Source organism: Brachyhypopomus gauderio, chromosome 1 (genome assembly GCF_052324685.1).
Source record: "Brachyhypopomus gauderio isolate BG-103 chromosome 1, BGAUD_0.2, whole genome shotgun sequence".
NCBI classification, from domain to species: Eukaryota; Metazoa; Chordata; class Actinopteri; order Gymnotiformes; family Hypopomidae; genus Brachyhypopomus; species Brachyhypopomus gauderio.
Window position 1 is genome coordinate 47,349,766 of NC_135211.1, and position 12,882 is coordinate 47,362,647.

At 48.7% G+C, this 12,882-nt stretch overlaps 1 long non-coding RNA gene across 2 annotated transcripts in view; it reads left to right on the plus strand.

The window, feature by feature from the left end:
- Nucleotides 1-12,882, plus strand: part of LOC143522847 (uncharacterized) — a 234,288-nt gene that overhangs the window by 141,718 nt on the left and 79,688 nt on the right. For both annotated transcript variants that reach the window (XR_013133152.1, XR_013133147.1), the window contains exon 7: nt 11,547-11,591. This is a non-coding gene — a long non-coding RNA (uncharacterized LOC143522847). The remainder of the gene's footprint in view (nt 1-11,546; nt 11,592-12,882) is intronic.

Below are 12,882 nucleotides of genomic sequence, written 5' to 3' on the forward strand. Positions count from 1 at the left end.
GGAGACAGACACGTGGCAGGTTCCACCGCACACTCCTTCCGTGGGCCGCACTTTCTGATGCTGCTCTCTCTTCTTCTGATGCAACCTGCTGGAAACATGGGAACACGCCCCCTGTCTGCAGACGGCCCGCACTGCACACAGAGCACGCCTCTGGCTTCACAGCAAGGAGAGCAGAGCACGCGTGTAAACATCACTGGCTCTACACACACACACACACACACACACACACACACACACACACACACACACACGCGCGCGCACACACACACACTCGCACACACACGCACACACACACGCTCGCGCACACACGCACACACACACGCTCGCGCACACACACGCACACACACACACACACACACACACACACACGCTCGCGCACACACACACACACACACACACACGCACACGCTCGCACACACACGCTCGCGCACACACACACGCTCGCGCACACACACACACACACACACATACGCACACACAAAAGCGCACACACACACATGCACATAGTGCAAGCATGTTTTACTATCATGCATCTGAGTGTGTGTGTGTGTGTGTGTGTGTGTGTGTGTGTGTAGAGCCAGTGATGTTTACATGCATGCTCTGCTCTGTGTGTGTGTAGTGGTGTTGTTTGAGAACTAGCATTGTGGTTTTGCTGCGTAAATGCTAGTAAGTATAATAATAACTTACTAGGGTGTAAACATAAATAAACATAAACATTATGGTGTGATTGTAAAAGAATTTAATAAAAAAACAATTACAATCTCTGTTGAACAGTTGGAATCTCTTAATGCAAATGTTAAACCAATTCTTCTCTCTCCCTCCCTCTCTGGCTTTCTCCCTTAATCCAATACAGATCAGTAAGCTTTATTGGCATGACTGTGTTCATGTAATGCCCAAGCTGGAGTACAGCAAACAAACCTTAGCAATGTTGAGGAAATGAAGAACTGTGTTAATATTCATAAGAACTATAATTAAAATGAAATGAATATTGATGATTGATATATATTGCAGCAAGAAAAGAACTAATGAATATTAACAAATATTTTAAGTCAGGGTGAGTAAAGAAGAAGACAATAAAAAAACAAATGTAAAGAAATAATGATGAATACATGAAGATGTGTGTGTGTGTGTGTGTGTGCGCGCATGCGTATGTGTGTGTGTGTGTGTGTGTGTGTGTGTGTGTGTGTGCGCACGCATATGTGTGTGTGTGTGTGCGCACGCATGTATGTATGTGTGTGTGTGTGTGTGTGTGTGTGTGTGTGTGTGTGTGTGTGTGTGTGTGTGTGTGTGTGCGCACGCACGCATGTATGTATGTATGTATGTGTGTGTGTGTGGTGTGTGTGTGTGTGTGTGTGTGGCAGACAGATCGTTCAGCTAAAGGGCTCCTTTCCTCCATGTCTCCCAGTAAGATGGGCAGTCTGTCAGGACTAGACAGACGCCACCAGACTGGATTATCTTAATGTAGTTTATTGGTTAAATTGGTGAATTGGTCAGATGTTTGACGTTGGGTGAGAATGAGCTGCTGTGTCTCCGCAGGCTCACTATTCCTCTGCTGCCAGAGACGTCATTAACTCTTAACTGGGCCTGTACACCAGCCCACACTCACTGGCTCTGGTCTTCGTCAGCGTGGTCCTGTGTTTAATATCACTAGGAGCAGGTCGTCTAATAGTGAACTGTCGCCTTAGGGCCAGAAAGCGCTGCACTTGTGCCTGTGTGCTCTGGTGGGTGATGTGGTTTGGTTTGTGAAGTGTTCTGACTGGGTTTGTATTTCACACTTCTCCTTTATGCTTTTGCTCACAGGTTTATAAATGAAGCCAGTATTTACACAGCCTTTTTTGAACATATGAACTTTTGTTAAAGTGGAAATGTGTCTAATTTGAGCTCTCAATTTAGATTTGAGTGGCTCCCATACCACACAGCCATACAACTGGTTCTGTAATAGACTCAAATAATTTGAGCCATATTTGAGTTGCTGTTTGAATGTGAATTTGATGTTTTGATTCTGTAGTATATGGTATATGGTTTCTCTTTGAGCTCACTGGCTGAATTTCCTAATCTTAATCCTAATCCTTAATCCTAAATTATTGTGATCTAAAAACTAATGTTTATGTCCTTAATGTGAAGTATGATGTGTTTTCCTGAGTATGATGATGTGTTTCCTGTCTATAGACTGTAAGTATGGTCCCTGCTTTTTCCACACACACACACACACACACACACACACACACACACACACACACACACACACACACACACACACACACACACACACACACACACAAACACACACACTTTTTGTCATGGTTGAGGATGTAAGCAGGAGGTCCCTTATCCCCCAAAGCCTTAGTGCACTTGATCAAAGTGTGTCTTATTTGCTCAGTTAAAAAGACCAAAGAGCACACTACAGTGGATTTCCACACACACACACACACACACACACACACACACACACACACACACACACACACACACACACACTCACTCCTACATACAAAAAACACTTCTACATATGTTCTACACATTCTATACACACTTATACACACACTTCGAAAACAAATCTATACACACTCCTTCTCACACATACATACCCACACACACACACACATCCCACACATCCCACACAGGAAACACAGGAAACACAGATAATTCTTTGGACTTTTCGCCCAGGTGACTGTGTTGATTCACTGTCTGTTGAACCAAGGTCTGCTGATCCACTCTGTTGATCCACTCTGTTGATCCACTCTGTTGATCCACTCTGTTGATCCACTGTCAGTAGAGAATCATTGTGGTTTTGGTGGTGCCATCTCAATGACTTGCAGCAAATCTGTTGTTCAAACAGCAGCATATGGAGAGGGTGTGGGTGGGGAGAAGGAGCAGGTCAATCCGCCACCCTTTACTTCCAACTAGGCTCGTCACGATACCAGAACTCTGACCTCAATACCAATACCATAGTATCGTGATCCTCGATACCCCCAAACCCCACACGCATATAAAGTCCATCCATTGTCTGAATGTAAAATGTTTATAGGATTGAATGCAGAAACATTGGATTGCTTAAGTTTTTTTTAGTTTGTTCTAAATTATGCTAGTAGAATCATTATATAATAAAGTAAATCAAACTTTCTTTTTCTGAGATTACATTCATTTCTTTGTCTGTTGTAGCATTCTTGGCTAGATGCACCAGTGTGTCCTCTCTCAGTGTCTCCCGGACTGTTCTGTTCAGTGTGTCCTCTCTCAGTGTCTCCTGGACTGTTCTGTTCAGTGTGTCCTCTCTCAGTGTCTCCTGGACTGTTCTGTTCAGGCTTCTTCAGAGTCTTTTCCATGTTGTGTGTGTCTGTTCAATTCAGATATAATGGTAGCCTGACTGGATGAAGTTCTGAGAGAGAAGGATTGATTCGTAGCTTCAGACCAGTTGCAGTTCTGAAAGCATCAAATGTTACAGAATCGAGTTGTTCACTACATTATAGTGTTGAAAAATGCCCAAACCTTTGCTGCCTCATGCAAGTTTTGTTCTAACCCCAATCTAGGACTCCTCCATGCAGCACATCAACGCCTTCACTAGCGTTTGAATGTTAGAGCCAGGTGTGTTGGAACTGAACTCTCCTCTGCTCAGATGCAGGATGTTTGTGTACGAGTTCAGGAGGGCTACGCTGGAAAATGTAAGAACAAATAAGAGCAAATAAGACCTCCAACAAATGAAGACAAATTGTAAATATGAAGTATGGAATAGGACAGGGTGGACTGTTGCATGCATCAGCTTCAGTGACGACTAAAACTCATGCATCAGTTTCAGTGATGACTAAACCTCATACGTCAGCTTCAGTGACGACTAAAACTCATGCATCAGCTTCAGTGACGACTAAACCTCATGCATCAGCTTCAGTGACGACTAAACCTCATGCATCAGCTTCAGTGACGACTAAACCTCATGCATCAGCTTCAGTGACGACTAAAACTCATGCATCAGTTTCAGTGATGACTAAACCTCATACGTCAGCTTCAGTGACGACTAAAACTCATGCGTCAGTTTCAGTGACGACTAAACCCCATACATCAGCTTCAGTGACGACTAAACCTCATGCATCAGTTTCAGTGATGACTAAACCTCATGCATCAGCTTCAGTGACGACTAAACCTCATGCATCAGCTTCAGTGACGACTAAACCTCATGCATCAGCTTCAGTGACGACTAAACCTCATACATCAGCTTCAGTGATGACTAAACCTCATACATCAGCTTCAGTGACGACTAAACCTCATACATCAGCTTCAATTAAACTACAGCTCCACTGAAGCTCTGCAATCTGAGCTGATACTGAGAACATACTGAGAAGACACAAGACAACGATGTGATACTGAGCCAAGACTTCACTTTGAAGTGATCTGCGCTTAATAGTGAACAACTCTAAAGACCCCCCTGAAGTAACTCAAATCCAGATTGTTTTAATTAGTTGTATTCTTCTTCTTCTTCTTATTATTATTATTATTATTATTATTATTACTCTTATTGTTACATGCTAGCAGTAGTATGCTTCTACCACTGAACTGCACACTTGAGGTCATGGAGTTTGGGGGTGGAATGTGTGTGTGTGTGTGTGTGTGTGTGTGTGTGTGTGTGTGTGTGTGTGTGTGTGTGTGTGTGTGTGTGTGTGTGATAGCCGCATGTTTGCTGCATTATTAACGCCTATGTGGTGTTCCAACATGTGAATCATCAGACTGTTCAGTGGCTTCAACAAACACCATGAGCTAAACGAAGAGACAGAGAGAGGGGGAGAGAGGTGGGGAGAGGGAGAGAGAGAGGTGTGAAGAGAGGGTAGATGGGAACCAAGGGGATAAAATGGAGAGAGTTGAGGGTGGGTGATGGAGAGAGGGTGGGGGTGGGTGATGGAGAGAGTTGAGGGTGGGTGATGGAGAGAGGGTGGGGGTGGGTGATGGAGAGAGTTGAGGGTGGGTGATGGAGAGAGTTGAGGGTGGGTGATGGAGAGAGTTGAGGGTGGGTGATGGAGAGAGTTGAGGGTGGGTGATGGAGAGAGTTGAGGGTGGGTGATGGAGAGAGGGTGGGGGTAAGGCGGGGAGAGCTGGAGGAGATAGAGAGAGAAGAGATAATGGGAAAGAAGTGCAGATGGGGAGAGAGAGAGGAAGATGGAGAGAGAGTTGGGAAATAAAATGAGAAAGGGGGGGGGAGGGGAGGTGGGGGGAGGAGGAGATTAGAAAGAGACCTCTAATCTAATCTAACACACTCCATCCCTAATCCAGCAGTATCTGAATATCAGAGCCAGGTGTGCTGAGACTGAACAAGCCAGGTGGGTGGTCCTATGTCTTTACCTGTACATACACCTCCTGCTGGTAGGTACCAGAACTGCATTTAGGATCGAATTTCTGTATGAAGAATTTGCACGCAAGAGCTGCTCATCCATGTCTGAGTAACTAACGGAGACAGAACAGCGGATGGGACACCCACACTGAGGAAAGCAGAGTTTACTGTGGATTAAGCTGTTAGCGTAATCCATGAAATAATCTGAGGTTAGAAAGTCATAACAGAAAAGGCATGAGCACAACAGCATGAAGGAAGACCCCCACGATGGGGGTGTGATGGAGGTGAGATGGGGGTGAGATGGGGGTGTGATGGGGGTGTGATGGGGGTGTGAGTGCTGTGATGGAGGTGATGTACAAACAGGAAGAACCAAACCGTTCTTCCCCTCGGGGGCCCTCACTCACACATACCAAATCACTGACCTGATCTAGTGGAAGTGCTGAGTAACAGAGACCAGACACGCAGGGGGAGAGTAACAGAGACCAGACACGCAGGGGAGAGTAACAGAGACCAGACACGTAGGGGAGAGTAACAGAGACCAGACACGTAGGGGAGAGTAACAGAGACCAGACACGCAGGGGAGAGTAACAGAGACCAGACACGCAGGGGGAGAGTAACAGAGACCAGACACGCAGGGGGAGAGTAACAGAGACCAGACACGCAGGGGGAGAGTAACAGAGACCAGACACGTAGGGGAGAGTAACAGAGACCAGACACGTAGGGGGAGAGTAACAGAGACCAGACACGCAGGGGGAGAGTAACAGAGACCAGACACACAGGGGGAGAGTAACAGAGACCAGACACGCAGGGGGAGAGTAACAGAGACCAGACACGCAGGGGAGAGTAACAGAGACCAGACACGTAGGGGAGAGTAACAGAGACCAGACACGTAGGGGAGAGTAACAGAGACCAGACACGCAGGGGAGAGTAACAGAGACCAGACACGCAGGGGGAGAGTAACAGAGACCAGACATGCAGGGGAGAGTAACAGAGACCAGACACGTAGGGGAGAGTAACAGAGACCAGACACGTAGGGGGAGAGTAACAGAGACCAGACACGCAGGGGGAGAGTAACAGAGACCAGACACACAGGGGGAGAGTAACAGAGACCAGACACGCAGGGGGAGAGTAACAGAGACCAGACACGTAGGGGAGAGTAACAGAGACCAGACACGTAGGGGAGAGTAACAGAGACCAGACACGTAGGGGGAGAGTAACAGAGACCAGACACGCAGGGGGAGAGTAACAGAGACCAGACACACAGGGGGAGAGTAACAGAAACCAGACACGCAGGGAGAGAGTAACACAGACCAGACACGCAGGGGGAGAGTAACACAGACCAGACACGCAGGGGGAGAGTAACAGAGACCAGACACGCAGGGGGAGAGTAACAGAGACCAGACACACAGGGGGAGAGTAACAGAAACCAGACACGCAGGGAGAGAGTCACAGAGACGAGACACGCAGGGGGAGAGTAACAGAGACCAGACACGCAGGGGGAGAGTAACAGAGACCAGACACGCAGGGGGAGAGTAACAGAAACCAGACACGCAGGGAGAGAGTAACAGAGACCAGACACGCAGGGGGAGAGTAACAGAGACCAGACACGCAGGGGGAGAGTAACAGAGACGAGACACGCAGGGGGAGAGTAACAGAGACCAGACACGCAGGGGGAGAGTAACAGAGACGAGACACGCAGGGGGAGAGTAACAGAGACGAGACACGCAGGGGGAGAGTAACAGAGACCAGACACGCAGGGGAGAGTAACAGAGACCAGACACGCAGGGGAGAGTAACAGAGACCAGACACGCAGGGGAGAGTAACAGAGACCAGACACGCAGGGGAGAGTAACAGAGACCAGACACGTAGGGGAGAGTAACAGAGACCAGACACGCAGGGGAGAGTAACAGAGACCAGACACGCAGGGGAGAGTAACAGAGACCAGACACGCAGGGGGAGAGTAACAGAGACCAGACACGTAGGGGAGAGTAACAGAGACCAGACACGTAGGGGGAGAGTAACAGAGACCAGACACGCAGGGGGAGAGTAACAGAGACCAGACACGCAGGGGGAGAGTAACAGAGACCAGACACACAGGGGGAGAGTAACAGAAACCAGACACGCAGGGAGAGAGTAACAGAGACCAGACACGCAGGGGGAGAGTAACACAGACCAGACACGCAGGGGGAGAGTAACAGAGACCAGACACGCAGGGGGAGAGTAACAGAGACCAGACACACAGGGGGAGAGTAACAGAAACCAGACACGCAGGGGAGAGTAACAGAGACCAGACACGCAGGGGGAGAGTAACAGAGACCAGACACGCAGGGGGAGAGTAACAGAGACCAGACACGCAGGGGGAGAGTAACAGAGACCAGACACGCAGGGGGAGAGTAACAGAGACCAGACACGCAGGGGGAGAGTAACAGAGACCAGACACGCAGGGGGAGAGTAACAGAGACGAGACATGCAGGGGGAGAGTAACAGAGACCAGACACGCAGGGGGAGAGTAACAGAGACCAGACACGCAGGGGGAGAGTAACAGAGACCAGACACGCAGGGGGAGAGTAACAGAGACCAGACACGCAGGGGGAGAGTAACAGAGACCAGACACGCAGGGGGAGAGTAACAGAGACCAGACACGCAGGGGGAGAGTAACAGAGACCAGACACGCAGGGAGAGAGTAACAGAGACGAGACACGCAGGGAGAGAGTAACAGAGACGAGACACGCAGGGGGAGAGTAACAGAGACGAGACACGCAGGGGGAGAGTAACAGAGACCAGACACGCAGGGGGAGAGTAACAGAGATCAGACACGCAGGGGGAGAGTAACCGAGACCAGACACGCAGGGGGAGAGTAACCGAGACCAGACACGTAGGGGAGAGTAACCGAGACCAGACACGCAGGGGGAGAGTAACAGAGACCAGACACGCAGGGGGAGAGTAACAGAGACCAGACACGCAGGGGAGAGTAACAGAGACGAGACACGCAGGGAGAGAGTAACAGAGACGAGACACGCAGGGGGAGAGTAACAGAGACGAGACACGCAGGGGGAGAGTAACAGAGACGAGACACGCAGGGGGAGAGTAACAGAGACCAGACACGCAGGGGGAGAGTAACAGAGACCAGACATGCAGGGGGAGAGTAACAGAGACCAGACATGCAGGGGGAGAGTAACCGAGACCAGACACGCAGGGGGAGAGTAACCGAGACCAGACACGCAGGGGGAGAGTAACCGAGACCAGACACGTAGGGGAGAGTAACAGAGACCAGACACGTAGGGGAGAGTAACAGAGACCAGACACGCAGGGGGAGAGTAACAGAGACCAGACACGCAAGGGGAGAGTAACAGAGACCAGACACGCAGGGGGAGAGTAACAGAGACCAGACACGCAGGGGGAGAGTAACAGAGACCAGACACGCAGGGGGAGAGTAACAGAGACCAGACACGCAGGGGGAGAGTAACACAGACCAGACACGCAGGGGGAGAGTAACACAGACCAGACACGTAGGGGAGAGGCATGCCGTAGGTACCAGAATCAAGTGCCTTTGCAAAGTCTAGTGCCAAACAGATGGGTCCATGTGCTGGTGTCTGATTGGGTCTTGATGTCTAGCGCTGGAGTCTGATTGGCTCCTAGTGGGAAGCAGTTGGGGTTGATGAGCCAGGCTCCTGTGCAGTGCGGTGATTTAATGACTCTTATCGAAGCTCCACATGCAAATATCAGAGCACAGTAGTCTTTACACTGACACCGCCTCTCCTCTCACCAACCAATCAGCATGATCCAGAACAGTCTAACAGGTCCGTCTCTCGCTGACCGTGGTGATGATCCAAAGACTTGAGGGCATGAGGGCTCTGAACACATCCCACAGCTAGAGTCACCGTTCACAACCTTCCTCTGCTGTTGACACAAACGACCTTCAGAGAAATCCTAGTGTTTACCGTTCCTGAGAAGAGCAGGCTGGGTGGATGGAGATCAGAACACAGTCCCACCTGCCAAGCTTCTGGTCTGGGTGGGAGAAACCAACCTTCTGGTCCCAGACGTCCAGGCCCAGCCAGAGAGCACCTCGCTCCCCTGGTATGATGAACGCACAGGCTGGTCTTCACTGAGAGAGGGCCGCCTGCGGTCCTCAGCGTAGATGTCCGTTGGTGAGGGAAGATCATGATGTCATCTGCCTGGGGGAGTTTGAGGACAGCTCTGTGTGCTGCAGTTACTGATATCCCACGTTCGCACGTGCTGCAGTTACTGATATCTCACGTTCGCACGTGCTGCAGTTACTGATGTCTCACGTTCGCACGTGCTGCAGTTACTGATGTCTCACGTTCACACGTGCTGCAGTTACTGATGTCTCACGTTCGCACGTGCTGCAGTTACTGATGTCTCACGTTCGCATGTGCTGCAGTTACTGATGTCTTGTGTTCACATGTGCTGCAGTTACTGATGTCTCACGTTTGCACGTGCTGCAGTTACTGATGTCTCACGTTCGCACGTGCTGCAGTTACTGATGTCTCACGTTCGCACGTGCTGCAGTTACTGATGTCTCACGTTCGCACGTGCTGCAGTTACTGATGTCTCACGTTCACATGCATCAAGAGTGGAAGCGACCCCGTTTCCTCTGTTTCTGTGCACTACACAGAAGTGCTCATGAAGTGGTGGATTCTGGAGCTTGTTCACGTGACCCCTCCGTGCTCCATCCAGGCCGGAGCAGACGCATCCTCACGTCACCTCCTGTCAGAACAATCGTCCTCACCACCCCCGTCATCAATAACCTCCGTGTGGATGCTCTGTCTCGAGGACGGATGGCGTGGTGCGGGGCAGCGGTGCGTGGCCACTGTAGCCGGCGAGGACAGTGATACGGCCCTGTGCCGGTCACACCTCACAAAGCCTCACCTTCGCCATGCGACCTCCGCGTAAATCCCATGAATCCAATCTGCATGCAAATAGCAGAGGGGGGGACTTTTGGTGACATTTTTATGGTTATCGCTCCATCCTGCTGCCCTCGATGTGCTGAGACCACATTTCTACCACCCTCAGCGGGTTGGGCAGGGAGGGAGGGAGGGAGAGAGAGAGAGAGATGGAGGGAGGGAGAGAGAGAGAGCTGGCTGCCTAATGTTTATGTCCAGGGCTGGTAAGTAACAGTATTCATTTTCCTCTTGGTGGGGCACAGTTAAAGAAAACGAGGTTTAAAAAAAAGGCGGAGTCATAATTGCTTTGGTCAGAGAGATACGGTCTGAATATGCATCACCACTATATGCCTCAGCCTCTGAAATATGGGCGTGTCCCAATGAGACTGGGATATTACTACTGCCCCTCCCCTCTCCGTCTCTCTTCTTTATCTGTCTGTTAGTCTGTCACATTCCCTGTGTACTCTTCCATAATTACAAAGCATACTACAAATTAATGACATATAAAATCTCTTTTTTGGAAAAGTCACTGTGACCGCTGGGGCTGCTGGGTTGGTGTGCTCCCTCTTTGGGAGAGGAGCACATGTTTAAACTCACTGTGATGGCGAGAGTGGTATGAGCCGGTGCGTGATGAGTCCACCAACCTTGCGCCCAGTTCACTGCTAAGACTGAAGAAAGGGGCATGATTTGGAGTAAACAACCCTCAGCACATTTCTGTGCACTGCTTCAATAAGCCCGTAATCATCTGCAGGGATATTAGTCCTGTGCCTGTTTGAGACGACGGATGTTTCTTATGTCGGCAGGAAATAGCCTGAGAGAAATCTCCCCAAACCAGCCCTAAATACTCGCCTTTTTATTTATTTGCTTATGACATCTAATTTGTTTTGCTGCTTTTAAGGAGATTGTAATTACACTTTTTTTTTTATCATGCAAACTCGATTAATAACTCTGCTAGTCACTTTTGAATGGGCCGTGTGATGTTTACATGCAAGTCTCGTATTGGATGCTTTCAGGAGATTTATTTTCTGTGAATATCTGAAAGGTCTTTGTGGTTTTGTGTCATCTTAGTAAAGAATGTTCCATGTGCTGTTAAGGGCTGGAGATGCACCCTGGGTCCAGCAATAACACGTTGCTCATTTATTCTGGAGCATCTGCTGGTTGGATGTCAAGAAAGGAAATGTTGAAACCTTGTATGTTGATTTCAGCAGTCATTCATGCATCCAGACCTAAATCAGAGTGTGGGAGCAGTTCTAGAAGACGTGTGTATGAAGGAGTGTGTGGATGGAACTCTGGGTTCTCTGACTGTTCCTCTTTCACTGGTCTTTCAGCTTCCAACCCTGAGATGTGATCTACAGAATGAACGTCTGGAGAAGGTAAGGCACATTATTATTATTATGCAAAAAATGAAGCAAAACACAGTAGTATATATATTAAAGTGAACCTTTGTATTCTAGTTCTAAGCTTAACTTTGACCTCTGTTTCCCAATGCTCCAAGTAAGAATTCCCAGACTTCTCAGCGGGCCAGGTGTATGTTTAAAACGATTGCCTTCTTGTGGCCTGTGCACACCCTGTTTCACATCATTCCAGCTCAGACTGGCTTCCTGAGAGAGAGAGGGAGAGGGAGTGAGAGAGAGAGAGAAGGAGAGGGAGCTGAGGTGGGGGTGGGGGGGGCTATAGAAAGGTTGAAAAGAGAAACAGGAAAGAATAGGGAGTATCAAAGAGGAGGTGAGCGTGGTGGTGAGGGAGATAGCACCGTCATTTTATGAACGTCCTGCAGAGAGCCTGACGGATATGAGAATATTTCAGAGATTTGTGCATTTCCAATACTGATGATATTAAGCCAAATCACTTTCAATTATTGGCCGTATGAAAGTACCCGCTGTTTCTTTCATGGTCTGAGCTTCTTGTTGGCGTTATGAACAGTTCCCGAAAGGAACAAATATTACCTGACAAAATATATGTGACAACTATAATTCTGCACTAGCGTGCATATTGCTTCGGACGTGCACAGTCCTCAGACAGAGTCGGATTGGAGATTAATATTATTACAACCCATACAGCATATCTAGTAAAGCCGCTGTCATCTCAACCAGTATGTTCTGTATTAAATGTCCATCATTACACTTGCACACCTCTGAAAATACATATTGCATATTCTTGAGTGAAATATATATAATCAGTCTTCATTCTGCAGAAACCCAACGCTGCACATTTTATTCAAATTTTTGATTGATGTCATCAGGTAATTATAAGGATATTTATTAATAAACTCTGAGGCCTGGTGTTGACCAGCCTGGCAGACAGAGGTCCGTTTTTACGGCAGGTCCAGCAGAACACCTTATATTGCTGTCTTACCGCAGCAGGAAGAAGCACATTATTACACATGCTCTTGTTCGTTTGTTTTTTAATCAATTACATATTGACAGGTGTTGTTGGTATCTTGAGACACTGAGGGATGTTTGTGACTGCATGTGGACTAATTGTCCAGAGCCTCCATGCCTTCAAGGACATGCAACTTCTCCTGTCAGCATCTCCTGTCCACTGTGCGAGGGGGCACTGAGGACGAGCTTCTGCTCAGAGTCCAGTGGCACTTAGTGACTGTAGCACTGCACCCCTCACTGCACCCCTTATGGAGCATGGGGTCCCCTCACTGGACCCCTCACT